The sequence below is a fragment of the Mya arenaria genome, chromosome 1, assembly GCF_026914265.1.
Source record: "Mya arenaria isolate MELC-2E11 chromosome 1, ASM2691426v1".
Classification (NCBI taxonomy): domain Eukaryota; kingdom Metazoa; phylum Mollusca; class Bivalvia; order Myida; family Myidae; genus Mya; species Mya arenaria.
Genome location: NC_069122.1, coordinates 3,651,215 through 3,670,014, shown reverse-complemented (window position 1 = coordinate 3,670,014; position 18,800 = coordinate 3,651,215). Strand labels below are relative to the sequence as shown.

At 38.9% G+C, this 18,800-nt stretch overlaps 1 protein-coding gene across 1 annotated transcript in view; it reads left to right on the top strand.

Moving 5' to 3' along the window:
- LOC128235402 (uncharacterized) overlaps positions 1-18,800 on the top strand; it is a 75,290-nt gene that overhangs the window by 18,188 nt on the left and 38,302 nt on the right. The gene's annotated exons all lie outside the window — the stretch shown is intronic.

Here is an 18,800-nt window from a genome sequence, read left to right as displayed (position 1 = left end):
CATCAGCATGAAATCACGACAGAACGCGATAAAAGTAAGCTGCCACCATTACCTCCATCTCGTTCTCTCTCTTATCTTTTTACATCAGATGCATAAAGTATGATTTAAATGGTGAACAGTGTTTCAGTAAACAATTTTTGCAGCATAACTCGAACATAATCAAGATATTAAGTATTCCTATTCATATTCAATAAGTATGTTGATTGGTGTGATGCATTCCGTTATGCATCTGCATTAAAGAAGGTTTTTTTTTTTTTTTTTGACAAACTGTTGGTGTACATTTGTATGGGGACTTATTTGCTCATTTGTATGCTCTTTTCGGTTTTGAACGTTCACAAACATGGATGATTAGATGTCCAAATGGTAAAAGTCGGATGAATGTTATATCTACTTAACTTTTATAGTAACTGGTCGATGAAATGAGACGTGTAAATGTCAATACTATGACAATATATGGCTTTACGTAATAAATATCAATAGGCGGTAATATTACCTTCAGAGTTTTTATTTCAAAATGAATCTTTTGAAAACAGGATTGGTTACCTTTTCATGTTTGAGAAAACAATAGATGGGATAGTGACATCAACAGGGTTGATCTTGTAATGCTTCACCAATTTGAGAATAGGAGACTATGGCATCAGATATATTAAAGTGAACCTATAATTAGTGAAATCGGTGGCTTCTTTAAAAAGTTCTGACAACCCGTATTGCACATAAATGTTTTCAAAGTAATGTCTTGATGGAGTCTTAAAATACTCGAGACAAATTCACCACTGACAAGCATTTCTAATATACCAGTATTTACTGCGAGACCAATGGAATGGTTTATATTATAATGTTATTGATTCGGTGATTTCATATTGGCCCAGTTATTTGGCCAAGATCTGCCGTATTAGCCTAAAACCAAATAATAATTAACTATTACGTATGATACGACATTTCGTTTTAAACATTATATTAGTAAAACCTTACCTTCAGTTATAATTGAAGCTGGTATCCATTTTCATTCATTGACTCTGTTTTTCTAGACGGCACTTTGCTGATTTTGACATGCATCCTTAACATTGCACTGATTTACGAATAAAACCGATTGCTTCATACAATCTAAGGAAGCATCGTCGTTATTTAAGGTTTCTCAAAACAATATTGTTATAAAATCCTCCAACAGGTTAATACAACGTACTATCAAACCGGTTACAGTATTTTATACGCTAGAAGTTCCAACTATGTTTTAAACAAGCCACACGGTAAAATAGAAAACAAAATGGATGCACTTCAAAATGATTTACAGCATTCTCATAAAAGAGCGAGTCTCGACAGCCTATGAAAATGGTTCAGGCCTCGAATCCCGTATTTTGCGAGTTAAGTAGCCAATCAAAACAGCAGAAACTCGTACAAACAGACTTTTGTCGATACTGGGCGAGTTTTGGCATTTATTGTTGTAATTGTTACGAAATACTACTACGATTGTCGTGTCAAATAGTTGATTAATAGTAGAACATAATTCTGCGCTGACATTTCAAGGGGAAAAAAGAAACCTATTAGATGATGTTTCTCTTTTACAATAACCCATAAGCACATGCGTTCTATGTCGTTGATCTCAAAATCAGAACGAAGCAAGATAAAAGTAAAAGTACCATCTTAAACATATATCCGTGATTAAGATTAAAACAGCATCGTTATTGGTGCATGTACTAAATCTTCGCAAAAGGAGCGCTACCTCGAAGAAACCAGATTTGGTAAATATATTAATCAAATGAGTCATAGTTTTAGATGAACATTGATATGACTCGTACATTTGGACTCTGTAGCATAAGTTAGTGACTATTTTGCGCAATATGCGCAAATCATGTTCCTGGGGATGTAGGATTTGCCGTTGTTCGGCTTACTTTTTATTGAACTTAATAATACAGGAAAAAAGAAATATGTCACGTCAGAAAACAGAATAAATAAAACAAAGATGTTCGGTGTGTAGCTAAACGTCGATTACATAATACCCTTTGATCAAATAGTGCCGTTAAGGTCACTATTTGCCTCGCGAAAGGGCTAAAACAATTCATCAACAATAGTAACAAGTAATGTTATTTTCTCTACATTTTATCCTTAGCCATTTAATCTTATGTCTTAAGGTAGCATATAGAGGAGCAGTTAGTAGTAATAATCACCAAAAAAGCATTTACATAAAAACCTAACGCCTCATTTTTAAATTTAAAAAAAAATTATTTTCTTATTTCTTAACATAAGTTATGAAAGTCCGATATTTTATCAAATAGTATTATTTCCTTCAAACCTGGTTGTTCAATTTTATGTTTATGATGAATGCTGTCAGGCGGAACGAACGATCGGAATCAGGATTTTTGACTTAACGTCCTACTTACAATCTTTTCAAGTTATTTCGTGTGTATTCTTCTTCAACATTTATTTTTGTACTTAGTTTGTATAATAAAAGCAGTATGTTTTGAGTCAGAAGTTGTCCGAATTGAAGCGGCGAAGTAAATATGCCCAGTCAATTAATGAAAAATAGTATGTCCATTGAATAATGTCTCTTAAATTGCTTTTCCTGTAATAAAATAGCAATGTATTGTATATTAAGTAGTTTAAAGATTATACAAATAATTTCACATGAAATCTGCCATCTTCCACACAACTATTAAATAACCATTTGACGTATTTTACTTGATATACTTCATATACTACTTTATTTCTGAAACTACTTCCTTTTTGTCGGAGTGATGGGTATAAAATAATTTGGGCTACACTGAGCCATGAACTGCAAAGATTGCAATGTACCTCGGGTGTTTCCGTATTGGTTTTTCATTGGTAACGGAGGATAAACCCCGCCCTAGACATGTACAATTTGCTCGCCGTCCTGCACGCGCTTCAAATGAGCAAAAGATGACAACCTTTCCTGGTTCCCATTTTCATGGTTCAGTGGTGCCCAAATTATTTTATACCCATCACTTCGGCAAAAAGAAAGTAGTCCCTTGCGAACACTTTACCGTCAGAGGGCTTGTTAAGCTTCAAGTCCGTAAAAAATATATTTTGAAAATGAAATTGTTCAATGGTTTTATTTTAATTTACACAAACAAATGCATTTACAAGATCTTATTTTAGTGAGACATTCAAGAATAAAGGTCAAAGTGAAGTGAATTATATTTAACTAATACAACATGGCATTAAAGTAGAACTGAACTGATATTTGACATTTAATTATTACATAACGATATAAAAGATTGATAATTTTCAAGTTTGATACGATATGTTATTTAGTTCAAATCATTTTCATAAGCTGGCAATTTTGTTACAAACTATCCCCTGTTCCGCATTTTCCGAAAAACTCAACTGACTTGCGTCCCTTGGCGTTGCTATACATGCGTAGTTGCTTCCCTTGGTACTGCCTCTCGGTTTTGATAGAGAATGAAGATGAAACGGGAGCCAGTCAATCGACATATCAACTTCCGCGTCCGCGAAAATTCAGTAAAAAACATGGACTTTCCGAGGTTTCCAGTCCACTTACATGGTTTATCACCAAAATAACGAGTAAAACATATGGATTTTGCTTAATCTTCCGAAGTAGACGCTTTTAATTTGAAAGTTAACAGAAGAAATGGAACGAATCAATATGTTCAACCAAGTCAAACACAGAAAGTTTGAAACAGTTTCAAACTGACGATAAGTCCTGTGTTCCTGAACCGGCTGAAGTCTGAATCTGTGAATAATTTAGTGTACCAGTATCAGTATAATATGCAGGGGCGGTTATACAATTTCAATTGGGGATCGGTGTGTTAGCCCAAATAGGCAACAGCTTTGCCTCTGTCCAATCCAGACCAGATGTGATAAAGTGTTTAATGCGTCTGCCGGCTCTACTAGTCCTAGATACCCTTGATTACTACGTAGGACCCCTTCAAACCACACCAAAACACTCTTATTTTCTCTATGAACACAGAACACTTTTTCCAACGTCTTGTGTCTACGCGGGCTGCATCCAAAGAGAGCGCATGCGCAGTCTTTCGATCGCACCGTAAGGCTCTACAAAACGCCTCCTTATAGTCGGCCGGGTTACATACAACTAAGTGACAAAGCGTCGTCACAACACTCCCCCCAACTTTATAAATTAAAGTCTGGGTACAAAGGGAAGAGTTAACTTGCCTAAATGTAACCTCCCTTTAACCTGTTGCCGACAAGTTGCACCTTTGATTAAAATTGGACTAAAGCTTAGACTAACCACCTTAATGGACCATAACCGTGATAACCCCTTAATTGATGATAAACTATGGTAACCCCTTATCTTAACCGTTCTATACCATGACCCCTAACATGTTTTTGAGATGTACAGTGGGACTAAACATTGCAAGAGAAAAATTCTTGTATTGGTCAGCCTTCATCTTTAGTATTAGTTTTTTAGCAGTAAAAAATACTACTTCTGTCTCAATGGTAAATAATACCATTTCCTTGTGAAAATGGAACATTTATTATTTTATTATTATTTTATTTCCCCAAAAACAGAAAACTGGTAAAAAATACCATATTTCTCTTTCCCTTTTTCCCCAAAAACAGAAAACTGGTAAAAAATACCATATTTCTCTTTCAGCTTTGTTCCATTTACCCCCCTGCCTCTAGTCCTCCCCACGAAACAGACTCCTTCCATTTTCCGCTGTAGCCTGGAGTAGTTCCGCCGCTGGCATTCCATATAATTATATGGCTAACAATCTTTGCGGTACGGTACAGCTGATTTGGAGCCGAGATCCTTTCTCCTTCGGGTGGAAAGTATGGGGCATCCGTCTCCAACAACATGGAAGTCAGCGGGACCTTCTTCATGGCTTGTTTCTGGTCTTCGTTGAAACTTTTAGCCATCGCTGTGAAACCACAATACAGGTGGGTGAATGCATGTTGCCACTTTTCGAGGACGTAACTGTCTCCAGTAAAGCAGTGGAGATACACTGTGTGGTCCTTGTTCAGGTATTTCTTGGCATAGTGCAGCAATACCAGATACGCCTCCGTCCCGTCATCATTCTGCATTCCCCTACAGTGGAAAATAACTGTCTGTTTCTCTTGAGCTAGTGGCAAAATGACGTCCAGCAGCTCCAATTGATGGTGCCAATGATGCGACCTCTCCGAATGGTCCACACCAATCTCTCCCAGCGCAACAACCCTTTTCTGGCGCAGAAGAACTTCCAATCTTTTGAGATCTGAAGACTCTCGTGCATATTGGTGGTTGCTGGCGTGCTTTGGGTGAATCCCTACCGCCACTACCAAACTCCCGGGAAGATCCTGAAGTTGTCTGTTTGTTGGCCACGTCTTAGGATCACAGAAGCTTGCACAAGATCCGATGAGGTCTATTTCCATGTCGGGCAATACTTCTGCTTTAGACCAGATGGCCTCCAACGTGGCACAATTTGGCAGACTCAACTTGGTCTTCAACCTGTCCAGATGAAAGTGTGCATCATAGGCAATTGGCAGGGGATCCCTCATCAAATCTGCTGGCCCGTCAAAAATGGTTCTCAGATAAGTCTGCTGTTCCTGATCAAACGTCGCCAAGATTATCATCAATGCTTTATAATGAAGTACCGCCCCAATAGAATTGAGTGGGCACACTGTAAACTTGGCGGGAATCGAATGTCCAACATATCGGCAAAAAGCCTCCATATGCAACTTCAATCTGTCTGAAACAGAGACATTATCCGCAAACTCCAACACTATCTGCATCCGGAGACACTCGGCCAACTCATCCAAAAACCCTGGCCTCCCAAGCATCCAGGTCGTCATAAGAACCAACGCCCGCTTTCTTCTTTCAAGAACCTCCTCGTCATCTTTGGGCAGGCGCTCATCAAAAATGCCTGGGACATGTTCCCGGAAGGCATGAACTTTTGGATACCTTGCATTACCTCCACAGCCTGGTATGATACAGGTGCGATTTTTTTTATATCCGTAATGCAAGGCCATATCCTCCATTGCTCCTCCAGATGCTTAAGTGTCCTGGCTGAGTGGAACCAGATCAGTTTTACTTACTGACTTATCACTAGAGTAAGAAACTCCCTTTGATATGGTCAGACGTCCACTCCCTCCAGCCTCTTCAGAGTAAAAAACTCTCCTCTTCTCTGGGTTGTTAGAGCAAGAAGCTCTCTTCAACCTTTTCCTGTCTCCTGCACCGGGCTGATGTTGATATTCTGAAGTGGATGGTTGCTGTTAATCCCTACTTGTCTTCCGGCTACTTTGTTCAGGCAGTTGAGTCTTGACAGGGGAAATCCTTATTACCGCAGGGGATACCACAATCTTTACGGGGGATTTTCGTGGTGATCTACCCTTTTCCCCTTCCAGAGTATTTAGTAGAGATGAATGTGCGGACAAGTCCAATTCAAACTCCACCTCCATTTCTTCACACTCAGCCCCTTTTCCGGCATCGCTTACCACCTTTTCAATCTGGGAGTCAATTTCCAGCCTGAAGTCTTTTGTTTGCTTCAGCGGCTCATAGATCTGTTCCTTGGTCACTTTGATGGGTGGAAGTTTGTGGATATTGGTTACTATCCACTCCCTGTCCACGACTTCCAGGATGTTCAGTTCATTGGCCACTCTTTTACAGAAATTCAACACCTTCCCTTTTCCTCGTCTCGTACTACGAGCCAGATCACATGTCGCCTTTATCAAGCTTTTCAGAAGATCTTGGTCCGCTTCCTTTCAGAGTGCCAAGCTGAGGCGTGACACCAATTTGTCTGCAGGCTCATAGTAGCGGCCTTTCTCAAGAAGGTCTTTCACCTCCCGAACGATCTTGCTGTCAGCCATCCTTAAACAAATAGACAAAACATGACTATTAAACATTCCTTGATGTTATGCAACTCTTACACTTGTATTTATCAATATTCAAAGCCTCTGAGGGTGTAACATTCACACAAGAACCATGGTACCACTCATCACAATAGTCACACTGAATCATGAATCTACCTCCCCATGGCTGCTTGCATACACAGTACTTTGTCTCATCTGTCCCAGTTCCTTTTGACAGGAATGGATCACTATCCGGTTTTTCTTGGTACTTTCTTATCCAAGCTGGGATAGTTCTTGCTGTACAAGGCATCAACCTGTCATTATTGGTTACCACCACCGCATTCTTCAACTTAATCTGGTACTGGTAGCCAGACACCTTTCTTGTAATGATTTCCATGGTGCAGTCAATTTCTTGCACTTTCCTTTCACCACTGCCGTGTCTAACAAGTACACCAGATCCCCCTCTTTGTATGGCCTTAATAGAACCTTTAGATCGTAGTACCTTTTCATCCGCTTTAAAGAAGTTTTCAATTGTTTTCGAGTTGTGTCATGAGCATTCTTCATCCTCTCTTGTAGCTCTGCTACATACTCCTCCGGTTCAACACTTTTGTCAGCGTGATTTGGGAACATTAAACTTGCCGGTGTGTCCACCTCACGACCCAACATCAACATAATTGGTGTGAAACCTGTGCTTCTGTTCACAGCTGACCGAAGAGCTCCTGCTATCTGAGGTATGTGCTCATCCCATTTGTTTTGCGACTTGCCCAAAAAACAACGCACCGCCTCCATCAGTGTTCTATTATACCTCTCAACCTGACCATTTGCTGAGGGTCTATACGGTGTGGTACGTGCCTTGTGTATTTCTAAAGCACGGCAAAGGGCTGTAAACAATTTACTTTCGAAATTGCGTCCTTGATCAGAAAAAAATCTGAAAAGGAAAGCCGAATCTTGAGAAAAACTCATTCACGGCTGCATTTGCGGTAACTTCTGCTTTTTGTGATGGTAACGGTATACATTCTACCCACTTTGTAAATTGATCCACCGTCATTAAGCAGTGCTCATTGCCTTGTGCTGTTTTTGGCAAAGGTCCAATAAAATCTATATGGACCCGTTCCATTGGTGCCCCGGCATGGTACTCAGTCAGTGGTACCTTTCCATATACCTTAGTTTTCTTGTTCTTGCCACACACATCACAGGACAAGATGTATCTTTCAACATCTCTTCCCAAGTGCAACCAAAAGAATTTTTCTTTAATCTTAGCTTTGGTTCTTGCAATCCCCTGATGTGCGGCAGAAGGTATATCATGATGCCAATAGGTTGCCAGTTCTTGCAATGCTTTGGGTACCACCAATTCCAAATCTTCCGATTCCTTCTTTTGCTTAAGCAGCACACCATGACTGAGTTTAAACAATTCTTTGTTTATCCAATAGTACTTGCTGTCAGAGGAGGCTAAGAAAACCTTTCCCTCTGTCGGCACAGTACCTGCCTCAAGATAAGCCCTAATGATACCCAAATCTCCATCAGCAGCTTGTTCTATTTGGAGTTCCTCAAAAGTAAACCCCCAACAAGATGGACTTTCTGTTGTCGCTTCTTGCGGTACCTTAACAGAACAGGTTCTAATCACGATGTCCGCTCCATCTCTGATAATGTCAAACCCTGACTGACTGTCAGATATGTCATAACCCAATGAATCAGAAAAACTGTCTCCTTGTTGAAACATACGATTTTCCCTGACACACGAATCAGGTTTACCTTCCCGGGTGTATAATCCGGTATGTTCCCCTTGATTTCGCTCATTGAAAATCCCTTCCCGACATAACTCGGCAAGCCCCTGATCTCCGTCACCCCTGAGTGCCTTCCCGGCAGTACTGCCGGTTTTATCTCCCTGGTGACTTCCACCAGGAATATCCTGGCTGAAACAGCCTGAATAATTGCCTGAACAAGGTGTCCCTAAACCTTCATTTGACTCAGACCCTCCCTTTTCATCTTTGACATTATCCCCTGCTCTCCTTTCCCTACTCTCTCCAGTTATCACTCTCAAGGCTACCGCTTCATCCACTGACCTGGTGAACTCACCCCACCGATCATCTGCTCTTTTGCAGTAATCACAACCACCACATGGTAACTTGTCTGGAGTTACCCCTGCAATATAAGAGTGACATGGCACCAGATCATCCCGCAACTTAGACATGGCATCTGCATTACCATGCTTAGAACCTGGGCTATGTTGCACCACCATGTGATATTGGGACAACTCTTCAATCCACCTTGCTAACTGACCTTGTGGCTCCTTAAACCGTAACAACCAGGTTAAGCTACTATGGTCTGTCCGCACTCTAAAAACATTACCAAAAAGATAGTGTTTATAGTGCCTGGTCAATCTTACAATAGCCAGCAGTTCTTTTCGGGTAGTGCAATAGTTCTTTTGCTCCGTTGTGAGCGTAAAGCTACAATATGAAATAACCTATTCTACTCCATTCTGAATTTGGGTCAGCAACCCACCCACTGCATAATCGGATGCATCAGTATCGAAAATGAAAGTGTCCTGGTTGTTTGGCATAGCCAGAACAGGTGGACATGTTAGAGCTGTTTTTAGTTCATTAAATGCTTCATTTTGCACTTCTTCCCAGATAAATGGTTTTTTCCCTGTCAGATTATACAGTGGCTGAGCTACTTTTTCAAAATCTTTCACAAAGAACCGCTGATAGTTAGCCAGACCCAGGAATCTCTCTACATCTTTTGAGCAAGATGGAGTAGGCCAGTTTACAACTGTTTCTATGTCCCGGTCTGCCATGGCGATCTCATTTTCGCTTACAATCCTACCCAACAACTCCACTTTCTTCTGAAATAATACACATTTTTTCGGTTTAAGCTTCATCCCCTGCTTCTTAAACCGCTCTTATGTCTCAGCCAGGTTATGCATATGATCTTCGAAACTTTTTCCCAACACCAAGATGTCATCCAAAAAGGCTAACACCGTTTTCCAATTCATTCCCCTCAAAATAAGATTGACCACCCCAGACCATACTTAGTTAAGAATGCTGTTTTCTTTCTATCAGCGTCACTTACTTTGACCTGCCAATATGCACAATTTGCATCTTGTTTCGAAAACCATACACTACCTGCTAATGTGTCCAGACAATCATATACTAATGGGAGGGGAAAAGTGTCTTTCACTGTCACATCATTAAGAGCCCGATAATCTACACACCAGCGAACCGAACCATCTCTTTTCCGGATCAACACAGGAGATGAAGCCCAGTCAGAAACTGACTCTTTGATTACCCCTGCGTCAACCATTTTCTTCAGATGCGCCTCTTCCTCATTAACAAAGCATGCTGGTGTTTTACGCATTCTTTGCTTGACTGGGCGAGCATCTCCAGTATCAATGGTGTGTTCAATGGTAGAAAAACTACCTAAATCAAACTCATTAATGGCAAAGACCTCTCCATAGTTACAGAGCAGATCTGCCAACTGATTTTTTTGCTGTTCATCTAGATTGTTACTGGAATTTTCAAACAGTTGACTTAAATGCTCCGGAACTTCACTTCCTCCCATTCTCTTTTCAGGTGAGTCTTTATCAGATAAGAAAACTGACTTATTTTGGGGTAAATAACCTCCTTTATCACCATGCCCTTCATCACAGCACTGCTTTTTGCTGTCCTTTAGGCCCACTTCACAAACCTCCTCACTGTAAGAATCACTGTAAGAAACAGTATCTTTCTCTTCATTATGTACAAAACCCTGAACCTCATATGCATCTGCAACTAGTTTCCCTTTCTTAAAGGTTTGAAAATGATCAGTAGCATTCACAAAAGACATGACAGGCCTCGTCCCTGCCTTCCGCAGTACCCTAGGGGATTCAATACTGAGCTCACTACTTGGTTCGATTATGTAATCTTGCAATGCCTGATCTATCTTACATGAAACTCTAACAACTGAATTTGGAGGTACTACTAGTCTTTTTGCTATCGTTACCCTTGCTTTTTTTGGTTTGTTTTCCTTAAATTGTGTTCGTTATGGAATGTGCTCTCCTCTAACGACCAATGTTTCAGACAACCAGTCTATACTAACGCCTAAATGATGTAATAAATCATGTCCTAACAACAACTCCTCACTAATTGGTGTTACATACAGTCTAGATTTGAAACTTTGCTTTCCTAATTGTATTTCTACCGGTTGAGTTACAAACCCTTTCAAAACTACATCGTTATCTGCCAATTGCATGGATACCTCTTTCACCTTAGCCGGTCTTGACGACAATTTATTATAACATTCAGTAGACAGAATTGTTATTTCTGCACCTGAATCTATCCTAGCTGTTACCCTAACATCACCTACCATCATGTTTACGGACGAAGACCCCGCACATACCCTATGCACTGATGTTATTATCTCTTCCTCTTTGAAAAGCTCAGGTTTTTGTACACAACTTCTCACCTCCTGCCTGGCCTTATCAACTGAAGTTTTACGGCCTAATTCTTCCTCGGACCTAGGGATTGGCCTACTGGCCCCGGCCCTTTGCCGTTTCCCTTTTGCGGCTGACCCTGAACTGCTCTCCCCTGGCTATTATCTTTTTCCTTTTGCCACTCTTTACGTTTCAGGCAATCTCTCTTGAAATGCCCTTTCCTCCCAAAAAAGAAACAAGACCCAAAGCCTTGTCCCTGGTTACCAACTGAAGATTTTAATTCAGCCAGCTGTTCTGTCAGAGACTCAACCATTTTTTCAAGGTTCTCATTTCTGCTGTCGTCAACCACATTGACCTGTACCTCATCCGACCTACGTTTGCGGCGACCCCATGGCTGAGGTTGTGTACTGAAACTCTTTTATAAAGTTCAATGCCTCCTCCATGGATGATGGGTGTCGTAAACACGCATACTTACCAGCCTCCTTATCCGTACACCCCTGACAGAATTTCTTCACAGCTTCTCTTTGTACTACAAAGTGCCTAAACTCTCTGTATGCTGGTGTAGCTAACATCAGGACTCGATCAGCCCAATCCTCCAACGCCTCACACCCATTATGGCAAGCTTGACCAAACTTTGCCCTTGCCGTTTCTGGCAGCTCTGTGGTGCCAAAACGGTTATCTAGCATGCACATTAACCGTCGAAACGACAGTTTATGCCCATTCTGGACCATTAAAGAATAATGATCAAGTGCCTTTCCTTGTAGACACCAAGACAGATAATCTAAGCTCTCCTCATCCGTCCATCTCATAGCTCGCCTGTAACTGTCAAACTTAACTTTAAAGGATGTCCAGTTTGACACCCCGTCATATGTTAAGTACTTGGGTATTTTGCTGGGATTACCCCTTACCCCTTGGTCAGAATATTCTGTCTCACTTGAAGAGCAATATCTCTTCCCCCTTTTATCTAATGATGGTGATCTACTACTGGATGAGGACGAACTACTACTGTAATGCCTATGAGCACGCCTCTTTCTAGACCTTGAGCGCTTTGATTTTTTGTGTGTGCGTGATTTTTTATGTTTTCTATAAGGTGATTTTGAATGTGATCTACTACGATTCCTATTTTTACGTGATTTATATTTAGATTTAGAATGGACTGATTTACTAAGATACCCCCCCCCCATATGTGACTCATCTGTTTCAGTATCACTGTCGGTGTCTGTTTCTTTTAAGTTGGTTACCCGTTCCACAGAATGTTTGCTTTTCTTTTCAGGGACCTCCACCAACTTCACAGTAGACTTCACTCTACTACCCTCAACCTTTTTAAGCCTAGGTACCTGCACTGTCGCCACTTTCTGTTTAGGAGTAAACTCTAATTTTTCGGTTTTCAGTGTCTTTGGTACCTTAGGTGTAACAACCATTTTTTTGGAATGGCCCCTAACTTTTCACCTATTGGTGTGAGAGGCACATCAGGTAAGGAGTCAACCCCCTCCCTTAATTGCCGTCTCAAATCTGCATCCAATAGATCATGCTCGAGAGATTTAGCTGGCTCCTCCATTGAAAAGTCCAGCAGACTTGATATTTTATCGTAAGTCTCCTCTCCCAACACATACCTCAACTTTTCTTCATCAAATGGACCATTTATTTCCTTATACCTTATAAGTAGGTTTGATTTTTTCTCCCCGTACCCCGGTATAATAGCTGCAATTTCCTCCTTTGTAGCCAAATTTATTTTCAACGCCATTCTTATTATTAATATTCTAATCTTTTCAATTTATATCATTTATTAAATTATGATGATTTAAACATGATTGTGTGTTGTTGTTTCAAATCTCCAATATCTAAAAATAGTTAATACTAAAAATAGTAAATGATATGACAAATAAGTAAAATCCTACAAATGCTGATATAGCGCTAACTCAAGGCCTACTGGTGTAAACAATACACTTTACCACCACGTATACAAATACACCAACGACTGTGTAAAAAATACACCCAAGTCTGTGTAAAAAATCTGTCTCAGCAATTTCTAGATACCCAATATCTAAGCAAATGTATCACTAGCACTTTCAAGAAAAAATCCTGTTCAAAAACACCATTAGATAAAGAATACCCAATGTGACAAATACAAGTGCAAGACACTGCAACCAACCACAAATCCCTCTCACAAACAATCAATTTAAAGCGATAACTAATCACAGATCTATTTTTAGAGAAAAAAAAATCCAAAATAATGTTTTAATTTTTAGGTAAATTTTTATCAGGCCAGCTATAAGTTCATATATTATCAACAAATATTTTACTTTTTAAATCTTTAACTTTCCACAAACCGCTATGTTGTTCTTTTTCGTCTATTGAGGTCTTTCTTGCCTGAATCTGCGACTCCTTGCACTATCAACCTTAACACTTGCTAGTAAAAAATACTAAAACTAAGTGGACAGGCCTCAATTTACACCTACTTGTAAAAAATACTAAGCCAGGTTAAATTTCAACAAAATACACACTTGCTAGTAAAAAATACTACAACAAGTCTACAGTCCAACAGAATTTGTTAGTAAAAAATACTGAACAAAATAGTCCTAATTTTCGCTGGACCAAAACCATGCGACTTCCGGTCAAAATTATGTAATTTTCCAGACGACGTTTCGTTAATTTTTCTGACACCACTAAAGTGTTTAGTGCGTCTGCCGGCTCTTCTAGTCCTAGATACCCTTGATTACTACGTAGGACCCCTTCAAACCACACCAAAACACTCTTATTTTCTCCGTCTTGTGTCTACGCGGGCTGCATCCAAAGAGAGCGCATGCGCAGTCTTTCTATCGCACCGAAAGGCTCTACAAAACGCCTCCTTATAGTCGGCCGGGTTACATACAACTAAGTGACAAAGCGTCGTCACAACAGTGATGTTGAAAGACCAAGAAAAAAATTGCCAGCCATTACAAATTTAGGCACTTAAATTCTCATGAAAAACTTGGCCTAACAGAAGTGACACGCAAAATGATGGCAATGCCAAGCTGATTTAGTGGCAGTCATTTGACTGACAAAAGGAATGTCGTGCTATGTTACAACAAAAGTGGCTTTAAAAACCTAGGTATTTATCGATGGAGTACTATCAAAGTCTGTATTTAAAGAAAGGCCGTCTCTAATCGTCGGCTTGACTAAAGAGTAACATCCCTTTTATGTAAATTAGCCATGGAATAGATTATTTGCTAAGCTTAAGTTCTCAAATGTCAACCACATTTTACATCAAGGTTAGCTAGATAAAACCTGCACAAAATGTTAAATCATTTAGCATTTGGCAGATCCAAACCAGTGCATTTGTAGTCTATGGGATGCTTTGTCACAATCTGCCATTCACGGAATCTGACAGGGTTATACAAATTAACTAGATAAATTAAGGTAAGTGTGATACGATTTCAAAGAATGAAGTCATGTGGAAAGATTAATGACAAACTTGCAACTCTAGAGTCTAAACATCAAAGTGGTCAAGACATGTTAAAGCTGCACTCTCACACATATAGCATTTTTACAACTTTTCATTCTTTGTCTTGGAAAGAGCAAATTTTTGCGTAGGTATCAGCAAATATACGATAAAAGATTGCTGACAAAAGATCAGATCATAGAACTTCATATTTCCATTCGAAAATTCATGTTTAATGGTTACTAACGGTTTAAGAAAATTGCATAAAACATCAATTTTTGAACTTAAATATAAAAATCGGAGATCATTTTTTTTTGGTCAGCAGTCATAAAACTAGTTTCAGTGCATTTTTCGCAAAAATTGGCTCATTTCAAGAAAAAAATAAGAAGTTGTCAAAACGTTCAATCTGTGAGAGTGCAGTTTTAATTTTATGATATGACGATAAATCTCATTGATTAATGCTTTTAGCGCAGATCTAGATAATGTCTTGAAAAAACATTCACAATACTGATTTTCCATATGAGTATTCCATGTATTCATGAGCATTTTATGATGTTGACTTATTTAAGTTGATTCATCTTCATGATATCCAATCAAAATTATACACAATAAACAATATAACTGATATTTGTTTTTATACTTATATTAAATGTATTCATGAGCATTTCATGATGTTGACTTATTTAAGTTGATTCATCTTCATGATATCCAATCAAAATTATACACAATAAACAATATAACTGATACTTGTTTTTATACTTATATTAAATGTTGAAAAAGATACTGATATAAAAATATTGCATGTAATTGTTTTCAATACTCTAATATGTTTGAAATTTGATTCAGTGTTTAACCTTACAGTATTTTTTAAATCCTATATAATTACAGTTTAAGGACAAAAAGCAGTAAAATAAAAGTAAACATCAAATGCTGAATACAGAATATTTCACCAATAAAATCATAAACAAAGCAACAGTAGGTCATAACATGTACATGTACATAAAGAACGAATCTCCACCAACACAAAATTTGACATACAGCATACAGATTTAATGTCCTTAAACTTTGATTTTATTTTAGTTCTTCTGAATCACACTGATAACATTCATAAAAATGGTCATGAAACATTACTATTATTAATTATTTGAAAAGTGTAAACTTATATTTCTATGAGCACAAGTTAAACAGTATCTTAATACCATGTATTTAATACATGTAGTATTATTAAAAATCATACACAAATTTTATCAAATTAATTCTCTATTTTATGTATGAAATTTTATTCATTACAACAAAAAATGCATTTCAACAAGCAGTTTTATTTTTTAAATTTTCAGGAAAGATTTTTCATTGTTTTCAATGATCAGGACAATGAAGAAATTGACAAACTTAATAATAATTAATTGCAACAGAAATTAAAGTGTAAACCTCTTTTCAATAAAAAAGATAAATGTCATTATTTGGGAGTGACAGAATACAGTCATTGTCCATTTCACTCTTTGTACTCAATGCATTTATAGCAGCTGATTGCTTTTTGTTCACAAAATGACTTGTATACTTGTAAATATGGTAAACATAGATATTTTCAAGTGGGGTTTAATTAAAATAATTCAGAAAACCCCCCAAAGATTTTTCAGTCTGCTGTACAACAAAAATTTAGAATGATAAGAAGTTTGTCATAAAGCATTAATATTTTAAGTTTTCTGATTTGTCACAATTTGATAGAGAATTTCACAAGCATATCCAGTGGGATGGGGACACCCCCCCCCCCAAATATCTAAGATCAGTTTTGTTTCAATATAGTAGAAAAAGAGTAATAAAATAATATCCCCAAAATGCACCATTTCGATCAAGAAATTGTGCAAATTTCAAACACCACTGCCAATGCTTTTAACTGAATACATTTCAGTTCTGATGGAGGGCTGCAAATTAAATGTTTTGCCCCTAAACTATGCCTCCCAGTATCAAATACTGAATCCGCCCTTAAATTTCCCATTATAAATCAAGCCTTTATTAAAAATTGCACAATTGAAGGATCAACAGCCTTTTAGCTAGGATCAACAGCCTTTTGATAACTGTAAATAGTACAAATTTCTATTAAAATCACTGAACCTTATTTTCACCCAGAATTATGAACTGAACTTTCCACAAACTCTAAAGTTGTTAATTTATGAATTTTTTCAGTCTTTCTTGTTTTTATTTGTTTTATTATTTTTATGGATCACTCCCTTTTAAGCGGTTCCTAAAAGTGTTAAATCATGTGATTATGGGGGGTAAAGGCCCATAACTGTAGCTCAATGATTTGTTTACAGATTTATTTTACAACATACTTTCAATAAATAGGCAAAATAAGTGAGTATCACTTAAATGAAAACCAACCATTGTTGCATTTAAAATGTGAATGACGGTCTTTAAAATCTCAAAGTCTCTTTTTGGCCAATATAAATTAATTGCTTTTCAACCATTTTTTTAAATGGGGGTATTTTGTTGTTCATTAGATGAATGTTCATGCTCTTTCTTAATGCATAAGGGGCCATAAACATGAGTTTCTAGACGAACCACGATCAAGATCATAACATTTCTCCTTTTTTATAAGTCAGTGTTTTACATCGAAGAATAAACTCAGTTCCTAGACAGTTCTGGACCGATATGCAAATACATACCGGTACACTAGTAGTGTGCATTGTATTTGGGGAAGCAGCAGCTTGGTTAGTTAAGTTAATAAGAATTCAATCCTAACTTTTGAGTGATTTTTGGTTAAAGTCCAACACCGGACACACTGTTCATCCAAGGTTAACTTTTATGTTAAATGCAAGGGTGTCTTGATTAGTCTTTAGATAAAAGGGAGAGGGGTGAAGTTTGTGGGTAATCCTATACGAACATGGGGCATCGGTTAGTGTTTTAGTGATCATAGGTTCGAGCCCATCATTGGGCCCACTTTTCCTCACAGATTTACTGTTAACTGTTATTGTGGAGGTCATTCTTTGATAAAATACAAGTAATTATCAAATCACTCACCTATATCACCCACAATTTTATCTTCCTAAGTAGAGTGCAACACAGCATTCCATTAACAATGCTGACTTAAAACAGCCAAATGTAAAGCAATATTATGGAATGCTGGTTGTTCCAATTTCCTTGTATCAAAAAATCTCCAAAGTGTATAACCTGTCCAAGTCCTCGCAAGTATTACGATTGAATGGCACTGCAATTATTGTTTGGTAAATCAATCCATTTCAACCAGCTGCCCCAACATACGAGCACGGTCGTAAAAGTTTAAGATCGTCTGCATTTCATTATCGCTACCTATTTTGTGCCACTGACTTGTCTGTCATAATGTATCTCACCTAATATCGTGAAGTCCTAAATAGATCTTATTATACAAAAGTTAACAGTCAGTTGCGCACGTCTGTTCGCCTCGCCGTCCAACTCAGTAACACCGATGTTTTACCCTAGCACCGGTGCACTCGACAGTTCCCGCTCGGGAACCGTCACGCTTATCACCCCGGTGGAGCACTCCACAGTTCCTGCTGAGGAAAAACCACTACACCCCCCCCCCCCATTTTAAAAAAGAAGTGTTACCTTGTATTCCGTAGCCGGTGATACCAGAATGCTCCACGACTCACTGCCGGGCCGTCATGATAGTTGCTGTACCATCATGATCCTCTCGCCTCCCCTCACCCAGCTTGAGAAGAGGCAACGCCACGCCCTACTGTAATGGGCGCATACAGCCGCTTGCCATTGGCGCAAGCTAACTGTAGAATCTCCTGCCAGGACTCCGTCCTGTACCGCGCCACGGCATTGGCCATGGTTCCCAGATGTAGTGGGCTCCCCAACATAGCACCTTTCGCTTTGAAAAATGGAGAGTCGGTCTCAAGCAGCAGCCGACTCGGATCCAAGGTCCGTAGTTCCTCCTTAGCTGCCTCTGAGCAACTGGCAATCAAACTTGTGTACCCGAAGCACACATTGGGGAACTCCGTCACCCATAAATCCACGGTTTCCCGATCACCCGTAAAACAATGCAGATGGATACGTTGGCTTGGCTGTACCCTTCCCTTAAGCATATACAACAGCTGCCACAGGTTGTCCTCCTGTACCCTCGCCCTTGCATGCAACACCAGAACTTGGTCCCCCCGTAATTTAGATAATGTCCTGTCAAGAACTCTATGTTGCACATTCCACTTGTGCACGTACCCCTGGCAAAGCCAA